Below are 13,294 nucleotides of genomic sequence, written 5' to 3'. Positions count from 1 at the left end.
AGGTTTGTCTGCTGTCATGGCACACTTTCAAAACCCTGTGTTATCAGTGGGTGTGGGTGTGTATGACATGATACATCTGCCACATTTGATGTTTGCATTCTGTACAAACTGGTATCTGCCACATTTTAATTTATACCTATTCATATATACAAAGCTGGCAAATGTCATATTACACTTGATATAAACAACAAATGTATGCACAGTATGCACAGAACTACAGGACTGTATACAGAGTGCTTATTTCCACAGAACTATAGTAAGACATGCTTCCAGGGAATTAACTATCCAATCTTGTTTACTATTACCAATGGAGTTCAATACTTACACTGAAATTTCAAATATTAATTTGCCCAACAAGCAAAAAAATTTCAGGATGAAAAGCACACGTTTTAATGTGTTTAAATACCTATTTTTGATGAGCTGGCTTTAAAGATAACAGTTATTGTAAATGAAACAAATTCATCATGTGCATTCATCTGTGATTACCTGTTCTTCCATGTTATTGCCCTTATTCTGTTGTTTATGTCCTCCTGCCTCTCAAATTTTAGATACGCCTTCTTGGATTTTCTAAAATGTTATCACATCAATGGTCTCCTACATGTATAAAGGCAATGAATATGACTTAAGTTGTCAGCAATGAACAGGTACCAGTTCTAGCTGTATATAATTGAGAAGCCTGTATGCAGAATAAACTATTTGTAATAGTTGGGAAGGTGAATGGGGAAAAGGTGAATTAATTAGGTAAGTATTCTATGATTTTTTAAAAAAATGTAAGTAAGGATCTTGTAAGCAAGCCCTTTGGGAACACATACACAAAAAGCCAGAATGGGAGTTCCACTGGGACTGGGCAGGCAAAGTCAAGTTTATACCCCTTTAGTCAAGTACCTCAGATTCAGAAAACATACATAAATAGAATGTACCTCTGAGAATACAGATATAGAGATGTTGATTATGATATGTAGATACCCGCCCCATCCCTTTTATCCTTTTCTTTTCTCCAGAGATTCTAGTACAGGGGAAAGAAAAAAGACTGAGGTAAGTGGGATTCATAGTTCTCTTTAGTTGACTTTTTAAGATTTGGACTTTCTAAGAGATTGGACTGCCATTTGTCAGAAATGGTGTAGGGTCTCCTGCTTGGGCGGGGGGTTGGACTAGATGACCAACAAGGTCCCTTCCAACTCTGTTAATTTGTAATCTGTAATTTGCGCACATACAAGGAGTAAGGTCAAACTTCCTATGGGGGACTTTTCTGAGAGGGGCAAAACATTTTACTATTACCTTCTTATTCCCCCAGTTTTTCACCATTCAGTTTGTCATAAGCTTAGTTACAACTGCATGGAGACTGGAAGGATTTATTGTCACCAATTCAGATTCTTCACAGCAAAACAAATGGCAATACAATTTTTTCAAGTACAATTTAATTCTTACTTTGCAGATTCACGGGAACTCCTGTTATTGGTATTCCAGTGGAGTACATACAACAAGCTAATTTCAAAGCCATGAGGTGCAGTCATAAGGATTCGTTTACACGAATCAGCAACAGTCAAATTTAAAAGTATAAAAAATCTAAAAGTATAAGAAATCTATCAAAGTTGCTGATTGTAGGTTTTAACTTCACATGTAACTTTTCTTTATCTACTTTTAGATTTTTGCATCAAAATTGATAGTTAAAAATAATAATATAAAATTGGGCTCAATGAAAATAAAATAAAAAAGAACAAGGTAGCATAGTATTGCTTTTAACATATTGGGTTGGGTTTTTTTTTTTTTTGTTCGCTTTCTTCCTTATATTATTATGCGTTTGATTCTTGGTGAAGACATCTTTATTATCTCCAGCCTTTTAATAGTGTGTTAATGCTGCCAGATGTTTAAAGCTTCTTTTTTTTCTTTAATCTAGCGTTTTACAAATTTGCAAGTCTGGATATATACCTAATAAAAACTAAATAGTTCATAATAAGACCCATAAATAGGAAGAACTATAATCTCAACAATATCAGTGCTCTGTATAATTTGCAGGGATTTTCACTTAACAAGAATTACCGTGATAACATAAAACAATACATTAGAATAAAATATGAGAAAAGAAAACAAATCGAGTAAAAATAAAGGCTGTAGCCACAGAACATAAATTAGAAGCTGTTTTGACAGCCCATCCTCTCTTACAGACAAGTGTTTTTTCTGCCTCTCAGCAATTAATTATAAAAAGAAGTAATTAGAGGCTTCAATTACACTATACACTGTAATAACACTATACACAGTAGTACGGGGTTTACACCTTTTCAAGTTGTATCGGGTAAAGAATTTCCTGCCATTCCCGAACTGGATAGTCAATTACCAAACCAATGCAAAACCCCTGAATGGATAGAAAAATAAATAGAAGCTGGCCACACATAAAAACCGCTTTAACCAAGGCATCCAAAGAATCTAAAAAATATGCCGATAAAAGGAGACCTGAGACCCCACCCTTCTGGGTGGGAGATAGAGTATATTTGTCCACCAAATATATTAAACTGCGAATACCAAGTAGGAAACTGGGTCCGAAGTATATAGGCCCTTTCACCATTATTAAAATAATAAATCCTGTAACAATAAAGTTAAAACTACCACCTTTGTTAAGTCGAATACATCCCGTGTTCCATAGTAGCCTCCTTAAACCAGCAAATAACATATGGATAACAACTAATTGTCCAGGACCTATAACAGGTAACCCGTATGAGGTGGAAACAATACTTGATTCAAAAATAAGGCATAGAACACCCAGACAAACCAGGAAATGAGACAACTAACGGATAATCGATGTCTTTGTTCTCACCCTTGCAGGAGGAAACCTGGTAGGGGGGGCAGTATGTCAAGTAGCAAATCTCCTTGACACACATGTCACCAATGTGATGAACCTGATGGCAAGAACCTTATCCATGCAGGGAAGGGGCGTTCAAGAATACACCTGGATTCAGCAACAGAGCACGGTGGAGGGGGGTGTGCGTATAGGAAACACATTGATGGTAGTAGGTGACGAACGGTATAGGAAAAAGGAAACCAAGGGGGGGGGAAACCCGGGCGATCTAAAGCTAAAGCGGTGATGACAGCTGATGACATCATCCACCGGCATTCTCAGCCTTCGAATGGGAGGGGCGGAAGCAGGCGGCATATTCAAACATGCTATAGCTATAACTCATCTACAACGCCAATAGAAACTCAGCAACTGAGCAGCCAGCTAACTCCGTCTTTGAGTTGAAGTCACGGTGCCAGCATTTTCTGTAAAACCGTCGCGTTAACCGAGATTAAACCCTGGGTTGTATTAGCCGATTCCTTGTGTGTGTGTTGTGCTTTACCCAGCTTCGGACAGACGGTTCCTGGAATTCTGAGACTTGGGCTAAAATGGATTCTTTTTTTAAAAAAAGGAATCAATTCAATAGTTTCTGAGCTGCCATAAAGTAACTGAAAATAAATAAAAAGTGTTGAAGAAACTTGCTTGCAGGGAGTTGGGTCATTCTTAACATATATTAGGTGGAATTCTGCCCTGTTGAATTTTCTGAGCTTTTGTTTAAATGGCTTTGTAAAACGTGGGAATCCTACAACAAATAATTGAATAGATCCTTGAAACTGCTTAATTCGATCAATTTCCGATGTTCTCATGCAGCACCAAATATTTTCATTTTTAGAAAAATAAAAATAAATGTATGACTCGTTTCTAATAAAATGATGCTAGGCTGTTTTCAAGAAGCAGAATGCAGGACTGAAAACCATAAAGGCAAGTTTCACTATATATCAAAGCCTCTTCCATTATGTGCAGAAAGATTAACAATAGAGTTGTCCTAGGGCAGGAATATGTATGTCGATGCTTAATCTCTCACCACAAGATTTACCTTTTCAGTTCCCGGATGCCACATCACCTGGACTTGGATGTGTATTGCTTGTACGCTCTAGGCTTATTAGAATTGGCAATTGTTATAAATACATGACAATTGCTAAGCACCCAAATTTGGATCATATGATCAAAATAATTATAAAAGAATAATTATGTGCAGCATTTGAGTCCTGTTGTTGTTTTTTCTTTTCATAAAAAATGAAGTTCAGAAAACAGAGTTACTGCATCAGCAGACCCTACATCAGTGGGATGCCCCTGGTTCGGACCAGTTTGCAGAAACCAGTAGTGGAACCAGTAGTAAAACTGGTGGGAGGCCCTGCCCACTGCCCTGGATGTCATCATCGGCGATCTGCGCATGTGAAGAAGCAAGGTTAATAAATTCGCTCAGATTCGGGAAGGCTTGGACTCCGACTGGGTGAGTCCGGGGAGGGAGACAGGCAGTGGTGGGTTCCTCCCGGTTCGGCCGAGCCGGTAGCGGTGATGATATGATGTCACCAAACCGGTTCTCCCCCCACCCTCCCCCCACCCCTCCACGTTATTCTTACCTTTTATTTGGTCCCACCCCCAATCTATTGCTGCCTCCTGAGACCCAGATGATGACTAGAGGGAAAAAAACTGTTTAAACTCTTGTTGCGGGGCTTCAAAGGGCTGTCCTACAGCTGATCAGTGTTAAAAGCAAACAAATGAGTTGGGTCGTAAGTGCGAGGACTGGTCGTAAGTGCAAGGACCTTTCAGAAATGACACTGACCAGCTAGCCATGCCCACCTAGTCACATGACCTCCAAGCCACACCCACAAAATAAGCCACGCCCACAGAACCGGTAGTAAAATAATTTAGAACCCACCCCTGGAGATGGGGGTGAGTCTTGAGAATATTATCTGGGAAGAGTTTGACCCTGTGGCTCCTGAGGACGTGGACAGGATTCTGGGTAGGCTTAGTGCTGCCACATGTTTATTGGACCCGTGTCCGTCCTGGTTGGTACTGGCCTCCCAGGAGGTTACACGAGGCTGGCTCCAGGGGATTATAAATGCTTCTTTGAATGAGGGTGCCTTTTCCACTGCCTTGAAAGAGGCGGTAGTGAGGTCCCTCCTCAAGAAGCAATCCCTGGACCCGGCTGTATTAGCAAATTACCGTCCAGTCTCCAACCTTCGTTTTGTTGTCGAGAGTGTGGTGGCACGACAGCTACCCCGGTACCTGGAGGAAGCTGTCTATCTGGACCCGTACAAGTTGGGCTTCAGGCAGGGGTACAACACAGAAACGGCATTGGTCGCATTGGTTGATGATCTCTGGAGGGCTCGGAACAGGGGTTGTTCCTCTGTCCTGGTCCTATTAGATCTCTCAGCGGCTTTTGATATGATCGACCATGGTATCATGCTGCAGCGGTTGAGTGGGTTAGGAATTGGAGGCACCGTGTTATGGTGGTTCCCCTCCTACCTCTCCAACCACTCGCAGTTTGTGTTGGCAGGGGGGCAGAGATCGACCTCGAGGTGCCTCGCTTGGGGGGTGCCGCAGGGGTCGGTCCTCTCGCCCCTTCTGTTCAACATTTATGTGAAGCCACTGGGTGAGATCATATGTGGTTTTGGGGTGAGAGTTCACGAGTACGCTGATGACACCCAGCTGTACATCTCCACCCCAAACCACTCCAATGATGCCCTTGATGTGATGTCCCGCTGCCTGGAGGCCGTGCGGGTCTGGATGGGGAGAAATAGGCTCAAGCTCAACCCTTCCAAGACTGAGTGGCTGTGGCTTCCGGCATCCCGGTATAGTCAGCTGATGCCATCGCTGACTATTGGGGGTGAATCTTTGCCCCCCACAGAGAGGGCCCGCAATCTGGGTGTCCTCCTGGACTCACAGCTGTCTTTAGAAGAGCATATGACGGCCGTAGCCAGGGGGGCTTTTTATCAGGTTCGCCTGATCCGCCAGTTGCGTCCCTTTCTGGACCAGGATGCCTTGCGCACGGTCACTCACGCCCTCATCACCTCTCATCTGGACTACTGTAATGCTCTCTACATGGGGCTCCCCTTGAAGAGCACTCAGAGGCTCCAACTGGTCCAGAATGCGGCCATGCGGGTGGTTATGGGCGCACCTCGTTACGCCCATGTAACACCTCTCCTGCGTGAGCTGCCCTGGCTCCCAGTGGTCTTCCAAGTGTAATTCAAGGTGTTGGTCACCACCTTTAAAGTGCTCCATTGCATAGGACCAGGATATCTACGGGACCACCTTCTGCCACCCACAGCCTCCCACCGACTAGTTCGCTCCCACAGAGAGGGACTCCTTAGGGTACCGTTGGCCAAGTTATGTCGGCTGACGACACCCAGGAGGAGAGCCTTCTCTGTCGGAGCTCCTGCCCTTTGGAATGAATTGCCCCAGGATATTCGTAACATCTCTGACCTCCGGGTCTTTCGCTGTGCCCTCAAGACCCAACTGTTCCGACAGGTGGGGCTGTCTAACTGAATGATTTTAAATTGGGTTTTAACTTTGGGTTTTAAAATTCGGCCCAAACTATTTAATGATTTTAATTAATTTTAACCATGATATTGTATATTTATGTTTTAATTCTGGCTGTACACCGCCCCGAGTCCTTCGGGAGAAGGGCGGTATATAAATAAAATAATAATAATAATAATAATAATAATAATAATAATAATAATAATAATAATAATAATAATAAAGGTGTGTGTGTTCACTTCACTCATGCGCATGCGCAATCGCATTGAGAACCAGTATTAAAGGTAAGTAGAACCCTACATGTTAGCAGGAGATCTGTTTAGAAGCATTTCAAAAACTCTGCCCTAAATAAACTCCTTATATATGTTTTCGTAGATTTTCACAGGTACAGGTATGCAAGTCTTGGTGTATTCGGGTCTTTTCCCATGTAAGATTGAGAATATCTTGGCGACATTTCGACGAGGTCCCACTCATCATCTTCAGGCTGGTTTCTTCGGCTTCATGCATGTGCGACCAAAGCATGATCGGAGATGCCATCTCTCTATAAATGCTGGTGGAGAGGTGGGAAGTGCTGGCTTTGTTGTTGTAAGCGGGTTGGTTGGCTGTGTTATTACATCTTGATGTTGTTACATCTTGATGTTGTTACATCTGCAAACATCAACTCCATCAACTAATCAAGATGTAACAACACAGCCAACCAACCCACTTACAGCAACAAAGCCAGCACTCCCCACCTCCCCACCAGTCAGAAAAGAGGAACCAACGTCTTCCCTGATCCAACACCTTAAAGCCACAGGACATGAAATTGACTTTAAAAAGACCAGAACTATCACCAAAACTGAACACTTTAACAACAGAATAATCAGAGAAGCCATCGAGATAGAAAAACGCCCACACAGCATGAATAAACGAGATGATATCTCCCGCCTATCAGCCATTTGGAAACCCACCCTTATTGACAAACGAGTCCCTAACACAAAGAACGACACCAGACCCACAGTCACGAAAACCACAGGTGTCACCACCACACATCCACGCAAAAAGCAAACTCAAACCCACACCAATAATGAGACACGACCACAAACCAGAAGTCAGACCACAGCTGCATCATTAGCCACTTTAAACCCCTCCAATCCATACATGAAGCAAACTGACACCCACCATGAAGATGTGGCACGACCACGAACGCGAAGCCAAACAACAGCAACGCAGCTCACCAGCTCAAATCCCCCTGCAACTCAGACTAACCCGAGCACAACAAAGCCCCCACCCAAACAGAACACACTCCCATCCAATCAGAGCACAGCCAACCCCCCCATCCAATCAGAGCACAGCCAAGCCCCCAACCAATCAGAACACACCTCCACCCAATCCAAACACAGCCAAGCTCCCACCCAATCAGTTCACACCCCCACTGGCAGTTAAAAGGAAGAAACAGCTACGATCACACATTGCTCCTAGAAGCATGAAGCCGAAAACACCAGCCTGAAGATGATGAATGAGACATCGTTGAAACGTCGCCAAGACACTTCCAATTTTACGTGGGAGAAAACCCGAATAACCAAAGACCTACATTGCTACCTAGGCTTGAACTCTCAACCCTCCAAGTAGGAGGCAAGCATTTTCACTATGGTCCTAAATGAAAGCACTTACACATTTTGCACGAAGAATACAAGTACAGGTAGCTTTCGATTTACAACCGTTCGTTTAGTAACTGTTCAAAGTTACAGCAACACTGAAATGAGTGACTTGTCTTTTCACACTTACCACAGTTGCAACATCCCCATGATCACGTGATCAGAATTTGGGTGTTTGTCAATTGGCATGTATTTATGACAGTTGCACTGTCTAGGTGTCACATTGTCACCATTTAAAATCTTCCCAATTGGCTTCCAACAAGCAAAGTCAATGGAAGAAGCCAGATTTTCTTAACAACTACATGATTCGCTTAACAACCGCAGCGATTTGCTTAACAACAAGTGGCAAGAGAAAGGTTGTAATATAGGGTGCGACTCACTTAACAAGTGTCTTGCTTAGTAATAGAAATTTTGGGCTCCATTGTGATCATAAATCAAAGGCTACCTGTAATAACAATATCAATACAAGTAGCCTTCTTTCCTGCCGGTACAATTAAAAAACAAAACAAAAACAGAAAATAACTCTTAAAGTGTTTACCCACAATCATTTGTGGAAGAAAATATCAGTATTCTACTCCTCATTAAATTGGTCTGAAATAGAGGTTGTGCACTTCCACTAATCTATTGAAATTTCTACCCAAGGTGCTAAATTCTTGTCCATTATAACTGTTTTTAGAAGGTGCTGTTTAAGCCTTACTTCCACTTGATGATCAGGTGTGCTATGTTAGAGATCAAAGGCTAATAACTTTTTAATGTCAGCCACTAATTCCATCTCCCTAATGTGCTGACTTCTCACTTTGTCTATTGGTAGATAACGTATTTGTGATTCCCTTTAGTCTTGAACTGTGAATGTAATAAAATGAATATCTCTGTCACAGAAAGCAACTTGTACATCTTTCACTGCCTTTTACTACATAATATTACTATTATATAAGATGCATTTTTCAATCCAAATTACAGAATTAGTTTCTTTGTAGACAAATGCGGCTTTCAGTAGGAATCCATAATATTCTAAACATCAGTTTAAATCCCCCCAAAGACACATGAAGGAAAATGAAAAACAACAACAACAGAATAATAAGAAAAATGCAGAAGTAACTTGAATCTAAATAAGAGAATAGGCTAATTTGACAAAGGTATTTGTTACATGACTAGGAATTTCAGGTATATGCAGCTTTTCCATTTCAGATAATATTACAAGGGTTCAGGATTTATTACCAAATAATATACTAGCACCTCCTCTATAATTTTCACGTCCCACTCTACCTTACAGCTTATACATAAAACACAATCAATACAGTGAGTGCAACAACAACACTCACACCCACAATTACAAAACCAACACATTTAAAGAAAATTCTCTTTTCCGTTCTTTTGCATCAAAAGGCAGCTTCCAGGGTGTCCTAAGCAGGGACTTCTTTCATCTGTAAGAGGTTCACACTCCGCAGCCGGTTGGGGAATTATTAGGAATCGGAACGACTGAGAAATCAAATGGGCCCTGGTTGTCCACAAAACCATTGCTTATATCTGTAAAACACAATAATCAATAAAGCTACTACCCCAATTACTCAAAGTGCCCACACCCAATTTGCCTCCCACATGGATCCGCAATGATCTCCAATCTCTTGTCAGGATCCAAGTTCCGGACCAATCCAAGAGAGCAGGTGCTCCATCCTCTTTTTAGCTTACAGCGGGTTACATCAGCAGATATACATCAAGGTAACCTATATATAGAATACAAAAGCTTTCTTTAAACATATTCAAATGTCAGTTTTGTTGGATGTTGTTCATCCACGGACACTTTCCAGCCAGTGTCAGCTGCTGCCTTGACTCATGTCCGATGGATCCATGATTTTGATTCTGCAATCTTAATAGCAAGTGGAGAAGTCATAATACCAATAAAAGATCCCTTCCATCTTCCACCTGGCCCCCAGGTTCAAATGAGTGACATTAAGTTACTAATCTAGGGGGTACTTATTCCATCACATATTGTTGGAATCTCTCAATTTGCTTATTAAGTTCTTGTACCATCTCCATATTCCAACCCCCCCCCCTTTATGACCTAAATCAGGCCACCTAACATACATATTTACCTTATTTTACCATATTTACATGGTCGGGTGGAATAAACCTCCAATACCTGTAAACAATCATACTCAGAAACAGACTCCGTATGCAACAAAGTTGCTGGATTTAATCAGTTAGACACCACCAGACACACCTGTGGATTCTCACTCCTAATTGCATGATATTTTGTCAGCCTTTGCCCACTAATCCACAAATGTCCCTTAGTATCCAACACAGACTGCTCCTCATGAGGGGAGTGCATGAGTATAGGACAAGAAAAAGTAAGTTTATTACAATTCTGAATCAATTCTGCACTTGCAGCCAGCACCTTCAAACAGTGGGGCCAGCTTTTCGGCCCCCTCCCCATCCAATTACAGGAAAAGCTAGCTAGTCCTAAAAAGCTTCTCAGTTGTCTTTTTGTTCGGGGTTCTACCAGCATTAGGACCGCCCTTTTCCTGCTCTGGTCCTAAAGCTCGATAACCCTTATATTGTATCCCAAATATCTAACTTTCCTTTTCACCAATTGAGCTTTCTTTCTTGCTACCCAATAACCACACTCTAGTAACAAATCTAACATCATCGTGTATTAATCTTAGTATTCTCCCATCATAAATCCTCTGTCAGTCCTGTTGATCCAAACATCATCAACATATTACAGTATTGTGTCTCCTGGTTGTTGAGGCACATAATACTGTAAGTCTCTAGCTACCGCTATTCCAAACAATGCGGGGGAGTTCTTAAATCCCCGAGACAGCCGAGTCCCAGTATATTGCATTTTCATTCCTGTGTAAGGATTCTCCCACTCAAAATGCAAACAGTGGCTGGCTTATGGGGTGAATGGGAATTGTAAAGAATGCATCCCTTAAATCAATAACAGAAAACCACTCAGCCCGGGGTGGAATTAAACTTAACAGGGTATATGGATTCAACACGGCCGGGTGTAAAGTTACCGTGCCCCGGGCTGTAAAACCCATCTAACTGTTTAATTGGGATAATTGGAGTATTCCAGGAGGACTAAATAAGCACCAAAAACCCCGCCTCCAAATCTCTGAATGCTTTCATAAATAGCACAAATAGCTTCCCCAAAAAACGGGACGCTGCCTCATACTCACAGACTCCACTCCAGGTTTTAGTTCCACCCCCACTGGAGGGTGGCGAGCTGCAAAACCCGGCAGGTTATCCTCAGCGCACATCAAACAACCTCCAAATCTCCTCCGGAGAATGCCTTATGGTCATTCTCTGACTATCTTCATCAAAAGAAATTGTTGCCCCTAATTTGCTCAGCATATCCCTGCCTAGCAATGGAATAGGGCACTCAGAAATGTACAAAAATTCATGCTGGATTTCAGCTTCCTTAAAATCACACATCTCTGATTTCAAGACCTGCCGCCCCATGGCTTGCCCTGATACCCCCTGGACCTGGATTTTATGTGATCCAAGAGCTGCAATTTGCTAATTTACAACTGATCTACCTGCTCCTGTATCCACTAAAAATGTTGTCTGCTGGCCCCCCATCCTCATTGTAACCAACGGCTCAGGCGGGGGTTCTCCCAAGCCTGGTCCCCTTCAATCTGACCACACCATGTCTGCCAATCCAATACTCTCCCCTTCTTCCTGCAAACTGCCCACGCCTCCCTGACCCAAAATCCGCTCTTCTCATCCCTCAACTTCTCACCATCTGTCTTGGGCATTCCTTTTCCCAAGTAATTCCTTTTTCCCAAATAATTTTATTTCTATACCACCCTTCTCCCAAAAGACTCAGGGCGGTGTACAGCCTATTTTGTTAAAAAAACAAGACAAACACCAGAAAGGAGAAAAAAAGTTTTAAAAGCATCTCTTTTCCTCTTTCTCCCCTTCAAAGGAAGGGGGGGGGGAGAAAAACCCCCTTGCATCCCACTTCGCAGTTCTCCTACCAACAAACTAGCCTTTTTATTCATCCGTGCCTCCTGCTCTTTCTTCTCCACCTACAGCCCCCACAGCCTCCAAATCTTCCTCCTCTTCCTCCTCATCATCATCCCCTCCCTCACTCTGACTGCTACCTCTAGGCGAATGACTCCCCCTGACTTTTGACTTCACGCCAGGATCACTCATACGCCTCTGATTTCCTCCTCCGCTCCCTCCAGCAGCCCCCTTACTTTTCCTGCCTGCTCAGATACACATAACCCGACTGTTTCAGCCCTACATTGCAATAAATCCTCAGCTTTTTTCAACAGGGCTTTCACCCATTGATCAATATATTGAAATTGATCAGGATATTTATCCTGATTCACTACAATCACTCCCCACAACTTATCCACTGTTTCTTCCTTTAACCATCCCTGAGGGGGAGGGGGTCAGCCCATCTCCCTTTGTGGCCACACATATTTACATAAGAATTTTAATTGATCCTTTGATCCTTTCAGATAGGAAGGGTTGCTAAAATACTTGTCAAAACCTTTTAACATGCATGCCAACGGAGTATTTGGCACGCTCTGAACCCCATCCCTTCTACCACACTGCCGTTGACTCATAGCCCTGGAAACTCACAGCCACTAATGAGAAATGCGACGGCTTAACCACCCACACAACCTGACATGGACTTCATTAGGGTAGCCTACCCCGAGTCCGAGGGAGTGATCAATTCCCTCCTTCTGCTTTCAAATGAAGCAGGTACAATTCTTTTACAATATACTTACTTAAAACGTTCCCACTCCGTAGATTCCTTGCCAGGAATTTGTTCAGACCACCTTTCCTGTACCGCAGGGTTCTTGGACTCGATCAGAGCACCGTCGGGCCCACCGGGTTATCGCGGCTGTCTCCCAGAGATGTATCTCTGTGGCGCCTGGAGAATGTTCAGGAGCGACCTCCCGATGGTCCCGAGGGGTCAAAACGGTCCTCAGCGAAATATCGCCTTGTACCCAGTCCCGGCGGCGTCGCCAGCTGTTGTAGGAAAAATGACGGACTAGGACAAGCTCTTCAGTGCAGGAAAGAGTTTTTATTTGCGCAAAGGTTCAAACAGTCCGAAGACCCCAAAAGTTTGAACAAAGATGGATGATTTCAACCAGATATTTATACAGTATAAAGACAAAGTTATTACGAAGAGTACAACATTTCACACGTAGAAGTTACCCTTTAATCTATCTCTAGGAAAGACATAACAGCATGGTTCCCACAGGCTCAGGCTTTCAGCTCCGGAGCTCAAGACATAACAAAAGGAGATAAGAGGCTAGAAGACGCCTCAAGGGCAATAAGGAAGCAGCACCCCTTATCCAGGGATATGCATGACATTTGGGAT

At 42.9% G+C, this 13,294-nt stretch overlaps 1 protein-coding gene across 4 annotated transcripts in view; it reads right to left on the bottom strand.

Moving 5' to 3' along the window:
* Positions 1–13,294, bottom strand: part of KCNIP1 (potassium voltage-gated channel interacting protein 1) — a 567,622-nt gene that overhangs the window by 133,688 nt on the left and 420,640 nt on the right. The window contains exon 1 of one of the 4 annotated variants that reach the window (XM_034405950.3): positions 487–582. The exons of the other annotated variants lie outside the window; for them this stretch is intronic. The gene's annotated coding sequence lies outside the window, so the exon portion shown is untranslated. Of the gene's footprint in view, positions 1–486; positions 583–13,294 lie in introns of those variants that run through there. 4 annotated transcript variants of the gene reach the window in all.

The sequence above is a fragment of the Pantherophis guttatus genome, chromosome 2 (assembly GCF_059756535.1).
Source record: "Pantherophis guttatus breed Tessera chromosome 2, ASM5975653v1, whole genome shotgun sequence".
NCBI classification, from domain to species: Eukaryota; Metazoa; Chordata; class Lepidosauria; order Squamata; family Colubridae; genus Pantherophis; species Pantherophis guttatus.
Note: the sequence above shows the minus strand (reverse complement) of the source record. Positions and strands in the feature narration are given on the sequence as shown.